We start from the raw sequence: 13,787 nt of genomic DNA on the forward strand, positions 1-13,787 counted from the left end.
TCATGCATACGCGCACACACACACACGTGTTGAATTTTTAATCCACGTGTTCAGCAAATTGCATTCCCGGACAAGACGCTAACGAAGGAATTGAGAAAAAAAAAATGGTTTGGGGGCCAAAAGCTCGGTATAGTGGGCAAAGGCCCAGCGTGCCTCCTCCCCTTTGCAAATCATGTCAAGTGTTTTCAAAATCTCTCTGATTTGGGACTTGACTGCTCTGCGTCGCCAACGACTCGACAAGCGCTTCATGTCAACTCCATTTGGGACAAACTGGACGGATGACCCCGTCTTCATCTAGTTTATCTCCGCGATGTTATTTATGAAGCCAAACAAAGCAGGATTGGGGCGCGCTCGCGTCTTCTAGCGTCACTACGTGTTAGAATCTGATAAAAGATTTCACGGAAGGAATTCAGTTTATATACTATTATTCCGAAATGGCATTCAATATCAAGGCCGAGTCCAATACGAAATAATAATAATAATAAACATACACAATATAAATAGTAATAATAAAACGCCTTAATGGCATTTTGTGATGCGAATGTACACATTTTGTGACAATTTTTCTCAAATATCGTATTTTTCTGTAAGGCGCACCGATATATAAGCTGCAACAGCAAAGATTCGCCCCCTGCTGGCGAGTAAAAAAAAAAAAAAAGAAAAATGCAGATAAGCCGCAGTGGACTGTAAGCCGATGGGCTCAAATCATGAGAAAAAAAAGTTGCGTCTTTTCTTCCAAAAAATACGGTAGCTGTTTGTTTACGGTAAATGTAGATCCTGAAGAGCCGTCTGTACTTAAATCTGTGTTTCTGGGGGTATATAGAGCTGTGACATTTCGTAAGTGTAAAATATGTATATGTGTGTGTGTGTGTATATATATATATTTTTTTTTTTTTTATTTTATTTTATTTTTTTTTTCAAAAAGGCATACCAGATGTTGTGTTAGCAATTTTCCGTTGATTGTAGTTTCATGTCCTTAGCCAAATACGGCTGGTGTTAAAATGTAAAAAAAAGCAAAGGATTCACAGCGACATCCGGCGCGATCCTTTTCTTCTTCTTCAGGTTAGATGTTCCGACACGCGGCGAGTGTTAAGATGCCGGAAGCCTCAAAGCGCGTGTCGGAGTCAAAGTTCTGCTGGAAGCCTGCCAGTGATAGAGAGGCCTCAACATTTTTTTTCATTATGACTCACATTATGAGCAATCAGCAATTCTACGGATGCGTTTGCGGACCCGTAATCGAGGCGGTATACAAGGCGTCATTTCTCCCGAGACTTTGAAACTTTGATGTGTACATTTGATTTTTTTTTTTTTTTATCCCCTTCTGGCAGATAACGTTGCAGTGTGATTTGGGGATGAGCGTCTGAGTCAGCTGTAGCTTTTTGCTCTGGGAAGTGCCCGTCTTGCTTTCGTTTGAAATGGTAGCGATATCCCAGCCGTTTCAGAAGGAAAACTACCACGGGCAAAGTTGAGGGATGCTTGCAACCTTACTGGAGAGGGAAAAGATTTAAGTAGGTTCTGAACCACCCTTGTGTAAGGGTTTTACTTTTTCCATAATGTCAGAAGTTCTACTTAGACGTGGCTCCGGTGGATCCGAGTAGATAGATGGAGAGGCGATGGAATTTTGACTTAAAGAGCTCCGACCATCCAAAAAACATTCAACACAATCGAAAATATGTAACAGGTGGAAAGGGAAGAGTGAAAAAACCGGGTCTCCAGCCATGCCCCAAATGAAGGGCATGGCTAAAGTCTGGAAAAAAGTCTTGCACGTGCGTCTAAAAAAGATGTTACAACTTGCACGTACATGTGGATGGGGGTGTGGCCATGGGGGAAGGGGGGTCAGGGGGCGGGGGGTTGCATAGCACGGCCGACCGGTAGCAGCTAGTAGTCCCGTCGCTATCACAAGGTATTCACGGCCTCCCCAAATTAGGACCAGTGGCGACTTCGGGGCTGTGTATGTTTCAAAGTCGTGAATATGTTTGTATGTAAGAGTGTCCTTGAGCCGCCAGTCCAGTCCAACAAACAGTCCTATGGCCACCTTAGGAGAGTGGCGAAAGATCGTCCAATCGCCAGAAGCGCTCGTCCTCCGGGTGAAGGTAGTCCAGACAGCGGTCGTTTTGGGAGCGGGCCGATAAAGTGCCATCGACTTTGAGTCCGCAGCATGAGACTCTGAATGGGCATCGAATAACCGAATTAGCGGGGTTAGGCTTACTTCTCCTTGATGACAATTGTTTTGCTGGAGGATTGAAGAACTCCGTCATGTTTGAAAATTCAGGTCACCCGTAGCATGAGTCTGAGCGTTGACACTCGCACAACGTGAATGCTGCACTCAAATGATTACTTTCGCAGTGCTAAATTTGACCTCTGAGATGAATTCTAAATGGTGCAGCAGAGCACTACTCAATTTTAAAACCGAATTATTTGAAATGTAGTTTTGCACATATTTAATTACGAGGGCTGGGCAAGGGACGCAATAGGTGTATTGCGATACGACGTTCCGTTACCATTGTATCGCGTATCGGATTAGCAAAACCTTATTTTCGTAATATTTCCGCTTTTAAATCGATCCACTCCGTAGTTCCTTCTGTATGGCCATTTTTGTAATATTATTAATCGTGTTTTTCACGTAAATCATTCCAAGCGCTTCAAAAACACCACATTACATTTTTTCAAGCGAGGTGATTTTAATTCCAGCCAATCTTAGATCGAATTATCTCTCGACGGTGAAATTGGTCCTTAATGTTACGATGACTTGAATTCAGTCCGAACTGAAACCTAACCTAACGCATACCGTTCGAATCCTGCGTAATTTTGTCTCCCTTTCATACAAACGATTTTTTTTTCTCGAAATTCCTCCCGAATAACACCCGACCTCCTTATAACGTCTTGCGTGAAGAAAAAGAACAGCGACGGGTTCTTTCTTTATTCCCTATAAGTAGAGTGCCAATTAAAGCAAGAAAGCTTTGTGTTGCCGGACAGGGGGAAAAAAAAAAAAGCCTCATTTACTGAAGCGCTTCTGGTTTTCTTGAGAAAAAGTCATGACAGATAAGAAATGTACAGTACAGTGGTGGTGCTGTAAAAACACACAGCAATTGATTGGGGTGAGTGTGTAGGGCGGCAAAAGCCTTTCCTGACATATAACTGATGGATGTTTTCAATGCACACAGAGAAAAAAACAAAGAAAATACTCTTATCTTGCGCCGCTTCTGTGCTTAGTCCCTAAAGGCTGCGGTTTCTTTGACATACCGCCGATTTATATTTATCGCGTTGGCGTGAAGAAAAAATAAAGAGGCACTTTGTCGTTTTGGCGATTCAATTTCTTTGCTGCCACTTAGACGTGCGTGCGAGCCATTACTTATTTGTCAGGAATTAAAATCGCTCGGCGGGATTTTGATTGACACTTCAAGTGAATGAGGACGCTAGCTGAAACAAATCCCTCGGGGAGTCTGTGGAGGAAAGGGCCGCGCACCGCCGAGCGGGACGCAAAACCCGATGGAGGCCGCCAGACCCAGGCCAGGCGCGACTAATTTTAAATGGAATAACTCGCATGAATTTTCCAGTTTTGAGTGCGCTGCACAAATTTAAAGATCTAATTTGCAAATGTAGCGTAAAATCCAGACTATAACCCGCCACTTTTTTCTCATGATTTGGGCCCTGCGGTTTATAGTCCAGAGTGTCTTATATGCAGTTTTTTTTGCTAGCCACCAGGGGGCAATACATTGGTACAGCTAATGTGTGTATCTACTCAATGTGTCAATTTATGGAATAATTATAAACTGAAAGGAAGTGAAGTGTTTTGGGTTTTTTTTTTACCAGCCACCAGGAGGCAACCACTGGTAAATCATGTGTGTGTATCTGTTCAAGGTGTCAATTTATGAAACTATGAAGTAAAACTGAAAACATGTGGATCAATGGCTATGCTCAACAAAAAAGTTTTTAACAAATGAATGTCTATATGAATAAAAATAGCGCAGCATAGCAAGAATTTTTTTCGGCTCAATTTTTGGCCAGTTTATATTGGTGCGGCTTATAGTCCAAAATTTACAGTAAATTTAACTGAGCAGCCATGCTCATTCGGGTCTTTTCTAATATTGTTAAATACTTTAACAAAATGCATACACCTGTTAGCTGCAGTGTATGCCTATTTTTTTCCTCTTCAGTTAAAATGTTTTCATTTTTTTCAGTACAGGAAGACAGTATATCGCCATACGCTTTCAAGCCGCACGAATATCTTCTGAAGTCATTTTATTTATCATTTTCTGGCCTTCCATTGTGGCAGAATCTGCCTATCATACGGCTGCAAAATCTTCTTTCTTGTACCTATTACGGTGTACAGTATATTATAAAGTTTTGAGCAACATGGCGCCACTGCTGGCGAGAAGGCACAAATAATAGATTCGCATATAGGAACAGAAAACTACTGGCCAAAAAAAAAAGAAAAAAAAAGTCTCAAGGGTCCACCCACACACACACAAAAGAACACAAAGCTTGTGAATGATTAATAACGGCGACATCTGTGTTGCCTCCCATTCCAAATTCAGAGCCACTGGAAGCTTTCTGGTGAGTGCACAGCTCATCATTGCAGGCTCCTCAGTGTCATCTCAAGGAGAACACTCAAGACAATCCGCGACTACATAATGTATGCGCGCGTGTGAGAAAGGACGGCGAGAATCGATCGAAGCGTTTACCGTACGATAAAATGCTAGTTACTTACGGAGATATTTGCTTTGAAGTAGTAGGCGGCATGATCAAGAAGAATTGTTGGGTTTGCGTGCATCAGTGTGACCACGTTTGAACTTTTCACTGTGACGGTCTTGTGAAGAAAATCCTGCATGCTTCCGTAGATTGTTTTTACGCCATTGTATCCTGTGTATAAAAGACGAAATTTTCCGTGCTTATGAATGAGCATCATGAAAAAAAAACTACCGTATCCCTCCGAGTACAGGTCGATTTTTTTTAATTCCCCCTCATTTTCAACGCCCCGGGGGGTCGACTAATGTGGGCTAAACACATACAAGGCCGAACTTATACTAAGATTAACTAGCATGTTATCCACAGTCACAAGTTGGACCAACATATTAGCATAAATGACAACATTCCAACAAAGACAACACAACTCACTCGTGGGCCACATCTCACAAAGAGAAGGAACAACGCATGCGCACCGACAGCATCCGCTCCGTACTGTCCTTCGCGCCTGTTATATCTTTTACTCTTAACAACGATACTCCGGACTAATACGTAGTGTTAACTCTGAACTAGCATAGCACATAGTCGTAACCAAAAGGCGGTACAACGCCAACCGGAGCCGGAGTTATCCATCGTGCAAAACTACGGGTAGCGTTACAGCTCAAAATACACCACAGCGCCCGACCTGTTGATGATATTCGGCTTCGTTTCCTTCGTAACGGCGATCCTCTTGGCTGGCCCGCCATCGATAGAAGATTCTCGTGGGTAGAAAGTGCCAAAGAAACTGTCAAAATGCTGAGTATACCGAGAACATTACAGATCACAGATAGTCGACACCGGCGGGCTACAAAATGGCAGAGGAGACCCTGGCTTCGTAAAATCAAAATAGCGTAACCCGACGACTGTCTGTATAGACAAAATACGATATTTTTTAACCCCCGAAATAAATGAATAAATACATCAACTTTAACGACAAATCGGGATGCAAATTTTTGACGAATGGGGAAAAAAAATGTTCCCGGTTTCCTCAAATTCATGCCGGACACATCATTTACCCTTCCATATAACTTCTCCACTTTTTCCACTGACAGTTTCACACTCCGCTAAATCTTTGTTTTTCATGGCGAAAAGAAAACAAACGGAGACAGCGAGCACTTAGCAATGCGAAGCATCCTGGAGGACAAAAAAAAAAAAAAGGTGCGTTACGTTGCATGACACTTCCCTCATGTCAGCGCCAAGCCCCCAGGAAAAGCTCCGGGCTGTGCGCGCGTTGCGCGGCTCCGACCGCGCCGTGGCATGAGAATGTCTGGCTGCCGGTATACTGCCGTGTAATTTGAAACAACTTTCATACTATCAACTATTTGTACTTTGAGGGCAAACGTAAAGCTAGCAAGTCAACTCATTATACTGCTTGGAGTCGTGTGTGGGAAGTTGGAGCCACGTGCGGGTCAAATGGAGCCACGAACGCTTCCTCGCTATCATACTGTATAGCTTAAACTCCGCCGTACTTTATATTGGCAGGAACTGCAAACTTCTTTGCTTTTAATCATTTTGTACCCCAACCAATCCAATGAAAGGAAGTGGCACAAGTAGTACAAGATTCTAATGGGGTAATATCCAGGAGCCAAAATATACAGTGAAATATTTGCATTTAAATGACTTATTAATTCATTTATAATGACTTCCAAATTGCCGTGTGTACATATATATTTATATATATATATATATGTGGGCCAGGTTAAACCTCCATATCTGGCCCGCAGGCCGTATGTTGGACACCCATGGTGTATAATAATCTAAAATATGATGATTTGATGATAAAATCTTCATTCTATAAAAGCCCAAGAAAACGTAATGCCCCCGCTCAGCGCTACTCTTTTATTTCAGCAAAAAGAAATAAAAGAAATCGACGGTATCTTGGCTGTTCTCACGAGTGGCCTTTTCTCTAAATCCCATTGAAGTTCCACCTTCGTATCGATATCGGCGTGCCGCATAAAGAACATTTCGAGAGGCTTTTTCTTGTCACCGCGCCGAATTTTCCCTGCAACTTGTGCGCCGGGAAAACATGTACGCATCGATCACAATTATTCAATATGCAATTACACTTAGCCCAGCAGTCAAGCGTTTGTAATTCTACATGCGGCATTGAAATAACTCACGGATGCCATATATTCATAATGTTTGGTCCCTTAACATGTTAGTCTACAAGATCCATTTTCCAACTCAATCAGTTCAAGGTGCTGGCCGCCGTTCAATAAAGGTAATAGTTTGTCCTACCCGCCGGCAATATATATACTGTATATATTTTTTTCCAACGACACCTCGGGGATCCCCCGCATGCGCTTGGGTCCAGTTGTGAAGAGTAATCCCTTTAGTGTGTCCTTGCTCTAACCTGAGATTGCATTGCGCACTTAGCCCAGAGAGGTGACTGCGGTGACATAGGGGCGCGGTCGGCACAAGTACGTGAAAAAAGTATTTCCGCCCACCAATTAGAAGGGAACGCTTGGTAAAACGAACGGCGGGAAACGGCCCAAGGCTTTCAGCGTCCGTCACGCTGATGGCAGAGGGTGCTGTGGAAACGCTCATCGAGGTTAGATTGCAGCATGGACAAAATGAACTTGGCAAACAGGCCCGAGCTGTCAACGTGCGCCGCTCGGGAACTTATTTGGGGCTACAAAGTCCAATCGGCCAAATTGGGATCGTACTATTCCCGCCTTTGTACGCACGGGGAAGCGAAGGGGGATTTTTCCGTTCGACGTTGCCCTTTGGGGTGATGTAAAGGTAGCCTAGCCTAGCCTAGCCTTCTACGTATTTTTTTACTATCTCCAGCTTCGTTTCCAAACTAATCATTTTCTCAATTCTACGTTTAACATCACTAGCAATCTTGGGACCCGTGGCTAACCAACTAAAGTTTGAATTAAGCATTAAAATGCACAATAAATATGCTATCATAAGCACTCACACGAGATCAAGTCTTTAGCAGATCGGCTTCTTAGCGACGCCGACCAATAGCAGACCAGCGTCTTATTGACGAATTACAGCCAGGCAGTTTGACGCGAACAGAAAATATGAGCAATCACCTAAAAACGCCTGAAGAGGGAGGCAAAACAACACGAAGGCGGCCAAACCCATAGATCGTGACAGTTGTTGATGCCGTAAAGCGGGAAAAATGCCATGAGGAGCGGACGGAAAAACTTGGCATAAGCCAGGGACGTCATATTGAATAAAATGCTTTGGGGTCAACAAAGCATAGGTAAAAGCAAATATTCAGCGCCGCGCCGCGCCGCATGGCGTCACATTTAACTGTCCTCTCATATCACAATGTCAACTTCCTGCAGATCTTTGCATTTGTAGGAAATCTCAAGGGCACCCCGAATTTGTCGCACTCTCAATGCCATAAATGATGCAGGCTGGATGATGGATGACCACATAGTCGATATTTGATACTTTATTTGATGTGGATTTTTCAATTGGCCGGTGAACTTGATGGCCTTTCTGGTGAATCTGAACATGCACGTCAGAACATTGCGTGCCGGGCGTTAAGCTTTAAACTCTTAATTGTGTCGTTGTCAAGTGGTTGCTGTCGAGAAGTTGTTCTTCTGCTAAAGATAGAGACGGTGCTGCTTGGAGATTGCACATTCTTTAAGAACATTTGCCGGTCTTTGTCCGCACGGTTTTTAGATTTCTTGGTTTTGTCCCTCTTACAAAGTCCAAAGTGTTGTTTGCCATCAGCAAAAACAAATGTCCACTCATCAGCAAAAAATTAACAGTAATTCCCCAAATAAAAGATATGTGATCAGTTTTCACAAAATCAGGCTTATTTATGTCTTTCGTCTGAAATTGAAAGCAGATATTGATTGTATTTGAATTCCACACATAGAGCCCTTTAAAAGAAATACAGTATATACATAAAGGCAGCTCAAAATTTGAAGAAGTTTCTGCAATTTGAATGTTGCAAACTTGAAATCCATAATTGATGTGTTTTGTGTGTCTTCTCGCAATTCTTTCCCTTTGATGTAAAGATCAAAGCTTGTGCAGTACTGTGTCCATTTTTGGACAAATCTTTCCACATTCTACTTGCAGTATTTTAGCCAAGTAAAGGAACGTTACTGGTAGAGCGATAACTTAGTTGATTGTGTCATTTTAAACGTTGACATGATGTCACAATTTGGGTGAAATTTCAGCTCCCTGGCGTCTTCTGTCATTGATTTGTCTTTAATGTGAAATGCCTTTGATGTAAAGCTCAAACCTTGTGCAGTAATGCATCTATTTTATGTACAAAAACTTTCCTGGTGGTGTCATAACTAAGTTGGTCGTGGCAGTTTAAATTTTGACATGATGTCACGATTTGGGTGAAATTTCAGCTCCCTAGTCTTCTTTCAATGGTTTTTCTTTGATGTAAAATGCTTTGAATGTAAAGATCAAAACCTTGGCCGAAATACTGCGCAAGAATTTAAGTTTTGGCACATTCGTCTTCCAGTGGCGTGCGTCGTTCACTAATTCCTTATTTACAAACACATGTTCATAAACGGAACATTTTGGCTGCTGGGAAAGGAAAGTGGAGACCTTAAAGAGGTTGTTTTTGTAGAAAACCGCAGATTGACGTCTCGGTGGAAAATATGTATTTTCGTCAAAAACTCCCAAACTAATCCCCGCGACATAAGCCGGGTTTTGTAAAAACACATCAGATACCCGCTGCTTTGCAAAAGCTTCAAAAAAGTCCACATAAATTAGAGTGGAATTACATTTCATTTACATTTCCTAAATGAAAAGAGCTCCAAAGAAACAGTGTGATATAAAAAAAACAGACATATAAAAGACCATGCATAGGCGAACAAGAAAAAATGCAAGGACTCAAATGATCATATTTTCCAAGTCTACTGTGTGATGTAGATTGTGGGGAAAAAAAAAAAAGTGTTTTTCTCAGGCGATTAAATCACTGGGAGGAGAGAGGCAAGACTGCCGCTGAGCAAAAAGTGCACACCAACCACCAGAAAATAACACCTAGCAAACAAGGGGCCAAAAAGCAATCAGCAAAGCAGCCTGCAATTGCTTTGGAGTCTTTTGGGGAGCTGAATTTGGAATGTAGACACTTTTCATTCCGGAAAATAGGAGTGGCCACGATTAAGAAGAATGTCAATCGGGGAAAAAAAAGAATGTCCGTTAATAAAATAAAAAAAGAATGTCAATCAAAAAACAGAATGCCGTGACAACCTCCGCCATTCAAAATCAACATTTTAAGTTACCGTTTATAGGATGCAACCATCATTTTGGGACAAACAAAATAGTTTGTCTTATATTTAGGGAATACAGGTAAAAACCTGAAAAAGTGACTACTGTGGCCCCTCGGTCTACGACATCCCTGCCTTACGTTGTTTTCAGATGGATGGCGACGTTTTTTCATCCCCTCTTCACGGTATTCTTCGCGACAAAAACAACTGTCATGATCCTAGGGCTTGGCTGTATTTGTGTTGTTTTGTCTCCATCTTCAGACGTTTTTAGGTAATTGCTCTTATTTTCTTGTCCCGTCAAACTGCCTGCGCTGCGACGCGTCACTCAGATGCCGGTCTGTTATTGGTTTGCGTCACGACTTCCTAAGATACCGCTCTGCTATTGGTCGGCCTCGCTCGTTTCAAAACGGCGGAGCGGTAAAGCTTTGTTTTATCGGAAATGGTTACAAAAGCGTATTTATAGTGCATGTTACTGCTTAATTCAAACTTCGAAGGTTCCCAACATTGCTAGTGATGTTAAAGAGAGAAGAAGATGATTTGTATGGAAACCAAGCTGGAGATAACCAAGAAATACCAAGAAAGCTAAGCTAGCCTAGCCTAGGCTACCCTTACTAGGGAATATGGCCATAACAAGCTCGTCACATAAAGGTAAATAAATCCTTTCTTTAATTTTTATTTATGATGGTTTTTAGATTAGTTGTATGATGATTAGTTGTATGCATGCTTATTATATATACTGTTTTGATACCAAATTTTAAAATGTACATCCAATTTAGATGTCTTCGATGTCTTGTGTAGACATCTCATTGTCCACAAATCTCTTGATAGGAAGATTTGGGCGTGTCCGGATTCTCCAGTTCTGCACTATTTTCATTTGACGTTTTAAAGCGAATTTTTTCGTTGCTTTACGGTTAAGTCCGAAAAGGTCAAGCGGGTAAATGTTGGCATGATGTCAATGTCAAGAAGAAAAAAAAAATCAAAGAAATGATTCCGCGTCATCAATTCAAGCTCGCAGGGATCGAGGTCCAGACCACGAGAGTAATATTGGCACACGCGACGCCGTTGTCCTCTCTGGAGAACCTGGAGCCGCGGGCCAAGAGGACGCTCGCTCAGGAAATAACCCGGCGTGTCGCTCGTCTCCAGACCTTCTCACTCCAATGATATTTTCGACGTTGCCTAAGGTGATGCGGGAGGGTGACCCATTAGAAATCCACTTCATTCACCAAAACAACTTCGTTCGGATCACTGATTTAAACACGCCGTCGGCCGTTAACGTTGCCCAACGGCCCCCACCACACACACACACGCGCTCACACGCAGGGCTATACTTGTGAGGACATCCACGGACATAATGCATTTCCTAGCCTCTCGTGTGCCAGATCCGGGCCGATGTGGCCCGCGGATTGGGCCGGCATCCTGCGTGTTTTCCGGTTTTCTTTCCCCGACACACCTGATTCTAATGATTAGCTCATTAGCAAGCTCTGCAGTAGCTTCAAAATGATCCCAATCATTTGAATCGGGTGTTTTGGAGGCAAAAGGTTTGAAAACATGTAGGATACCGGCCCTCGAGGACTGGAGTTCCACACCTGTGGACTAACCCTAACCTCAACCCTAACCCAATTCAAAGCTATGTGTACAAACGTTTTCTTTTGAGGACAAAGACACAAGGACCGTGTCAATTATTTCTCTTTAACTTAACTTTTTGGTAAATTGGGATTTTTTTCACACTTCTAATGGTCCATCAAACCAAACAAACATTCAAATCCATCGCCAGTATGTCAAAGTATACGGCCGTAAAATTGTGGATGGCGGGCCGCAAATGGCCGTCCAGCCATAGTTTGGACGCCTCTGCTCTAATAGCAAGTTACAAAAAGGTCTGAATAAGTGAGGACCATCATAAACGTTCTCACTATGTTGGTCGAAAAATGACACGTGTGGCCGTACAGGAACGCGTATACATACACAAATGTTTGTACGATTCTACTTGTGAAAACTCTCCGAAAAAGGTGTGAATAAGTGTCCTCGTAAGTTCGCTCGGAAAAATTTTGTCACTAGAAAGGAGAGAAAATTTAAGATACAAAAGGCGACATTGTCGACTGTGATCTCGTCCGTGGCATCACAACCTGTGATGTTTACCGTATTTGTTACAGTTTTTGTGATGCATTCGTGTTACTTGTTAATATGCCGGCTTGCCCACAAACGAGACAATAGTTTTTGGCGTTGATGTTTACTGTGATCTTCCACTTTTCATCTTTACTCCTTTCATCCACACTTCCCACCAACCGCTTACACCAGAACTAACAAACATAACATTTTCATTAGCGACAACTGACCTTGCGCATATAAAAACACATGAGTAACACGCCGCTTTGGGTGTCTGACGTTGTTAGCACATCGTTAGCACTTTAGCAATGGCATCACCCGGGAAGCACTTTGCAAACTCACGTAAACGTACATGCTCAAAATAATCCCCCAAAATAAATATTATTGCTCCCGTGGACTTAAAATGATTCCTGGATCACTGGAAATGAAATATAAAAATGTACAAGTTAAACGACCTAAGAAGGTGTCCCTCTTTGCACTCCATCTCAAGGTGAACGAGTGAACTGCATTCATATTGTCTGCTACAATTAATATGATTCATGTAAAGGGTTTAAGATCATATTTCATGATTCTTTACAATAATATTTTGATTATTAAGCACTAATGACGTTGTAAAATGTATTTGTTACCGTTTTTTATGCATTTTCATATTTTAATATTCATTTAAAGGTTTACCAATGAAATATTCACGATACGAAATTGCTTGCGGAACAAATTAATCTAGTAGCGCAGCATATGACTTTGTTATATTTTTGCAAAAGTGATTTAAACGTTCCAAAGTCAAAACGCACTTTTCTGCACTGGTTTCAGTAAGACAACAATCACATTGATTTGGAGAAAATGTGTTGTTTTGTCGCGAGGTTTATTTAGTTGATTTAATTTCTTATCCGCAAATAAAGCCTCCCAGATAATTGGACCATGACGGGGGTACGAGCAAAAGAATAACAGAAATTAGTTTTTGAAATCAAATGACCAGACGACGTCATTTGAGGGAGAATAGGAATGATAAAAGATGAATAATTAACAGTAAATAGTCTGCCGTTGTTATTTTCTAATTGTCTTTTTAAGGTTTGCGGTCAGAACAAGTCGGATTATTCTTGGTCAATGTTATCGTAATTTATTTGCAAATTATTTGCGTAATTAAAGGGATGAAATGATTATGAAATATTATTGTTTCACCCTCACACATCGCCTTTGTTGCATTTGTGGTAAACATTTGAATAACCCTGACCTAAGTGCGCATCTCGAAAACAACATTTTGAGGGGTGAATATTAATCAATACTAAATGAGTTCTCTTATGGTTTTGTGTTGTCGTGGTGTGTAAGTACACGGCGCATACCCTATTTTCCGCACTAAACGATTCAGCCGACTATAAGGCGCATCTTCAATGAATGGTCTATTTTAAAACCGTTTTCATCATAGGGCGCATAGAATAGAAGCTACAGTGACAGCGGTTGTGTTATGCATCAACTAGATGGAGCTGCGCTAAATATGGAGGACCCAAAGTAGTAACATTCAATCAATAAACGTATCATTAAATAACAGTGCCGTTAATTAATTAAATGTTCACTTGGTTAATGTGTCATTCAAAGTTAAAAAGTAAAAAAATGGCGTGGTCCTTCAGCATTACTTTTTATCTATATGTGGCCCTCAGATAAAAAAGTTTGGACACCCCTAAAGTACTAAAGTAATCAACTTTAGTACCTGAAACAATCAATCAATTCAGTACTTAATTACCTACTAAATGTCCAAAAGTCATTGATTCA

General features: G+C 41.6%; 1 long non-coding RNA gene across 1 annotated transcript in view; it reads right to left on the minus strand.

Moving 5' to 3' along the window:
- Positions 1–961: 961 nt before the first annotated feature.
- LOC148424241 (uncharacterized) overlaps positions 962–13,787 on the minus strand; it is an 83,417-nt gene continuing 70,591 nt past the window's right edge. Inside the window, exon 4 of the long non-coding RNA XR_015865436.1 lies at positions 962–1,143. This is a non-coding gene — a long non-coding RNA (uncharacterized LOC148424241). The remainder of the gene's footprint in view (positions 1,144–13,787) is intronic.

This window comes from Hippichthys cyanospilos, chromosome 4 (assembly GCF_059441005.1).
Source record: "Hippichthys cyanospilos isolate Australia breed blue-spotted pipefish chromosome 4, RoL_Hcya_1.0, whole genome shotgun sequence".
Classification (NCBI taxonomy): domain Eukaryota; kingdom Metazoa; phylum Chordata; class Actinopteri; order Syngnathiformes; family Syngnathidae; genus Hippichthys; species Hippichthys cyanospilos.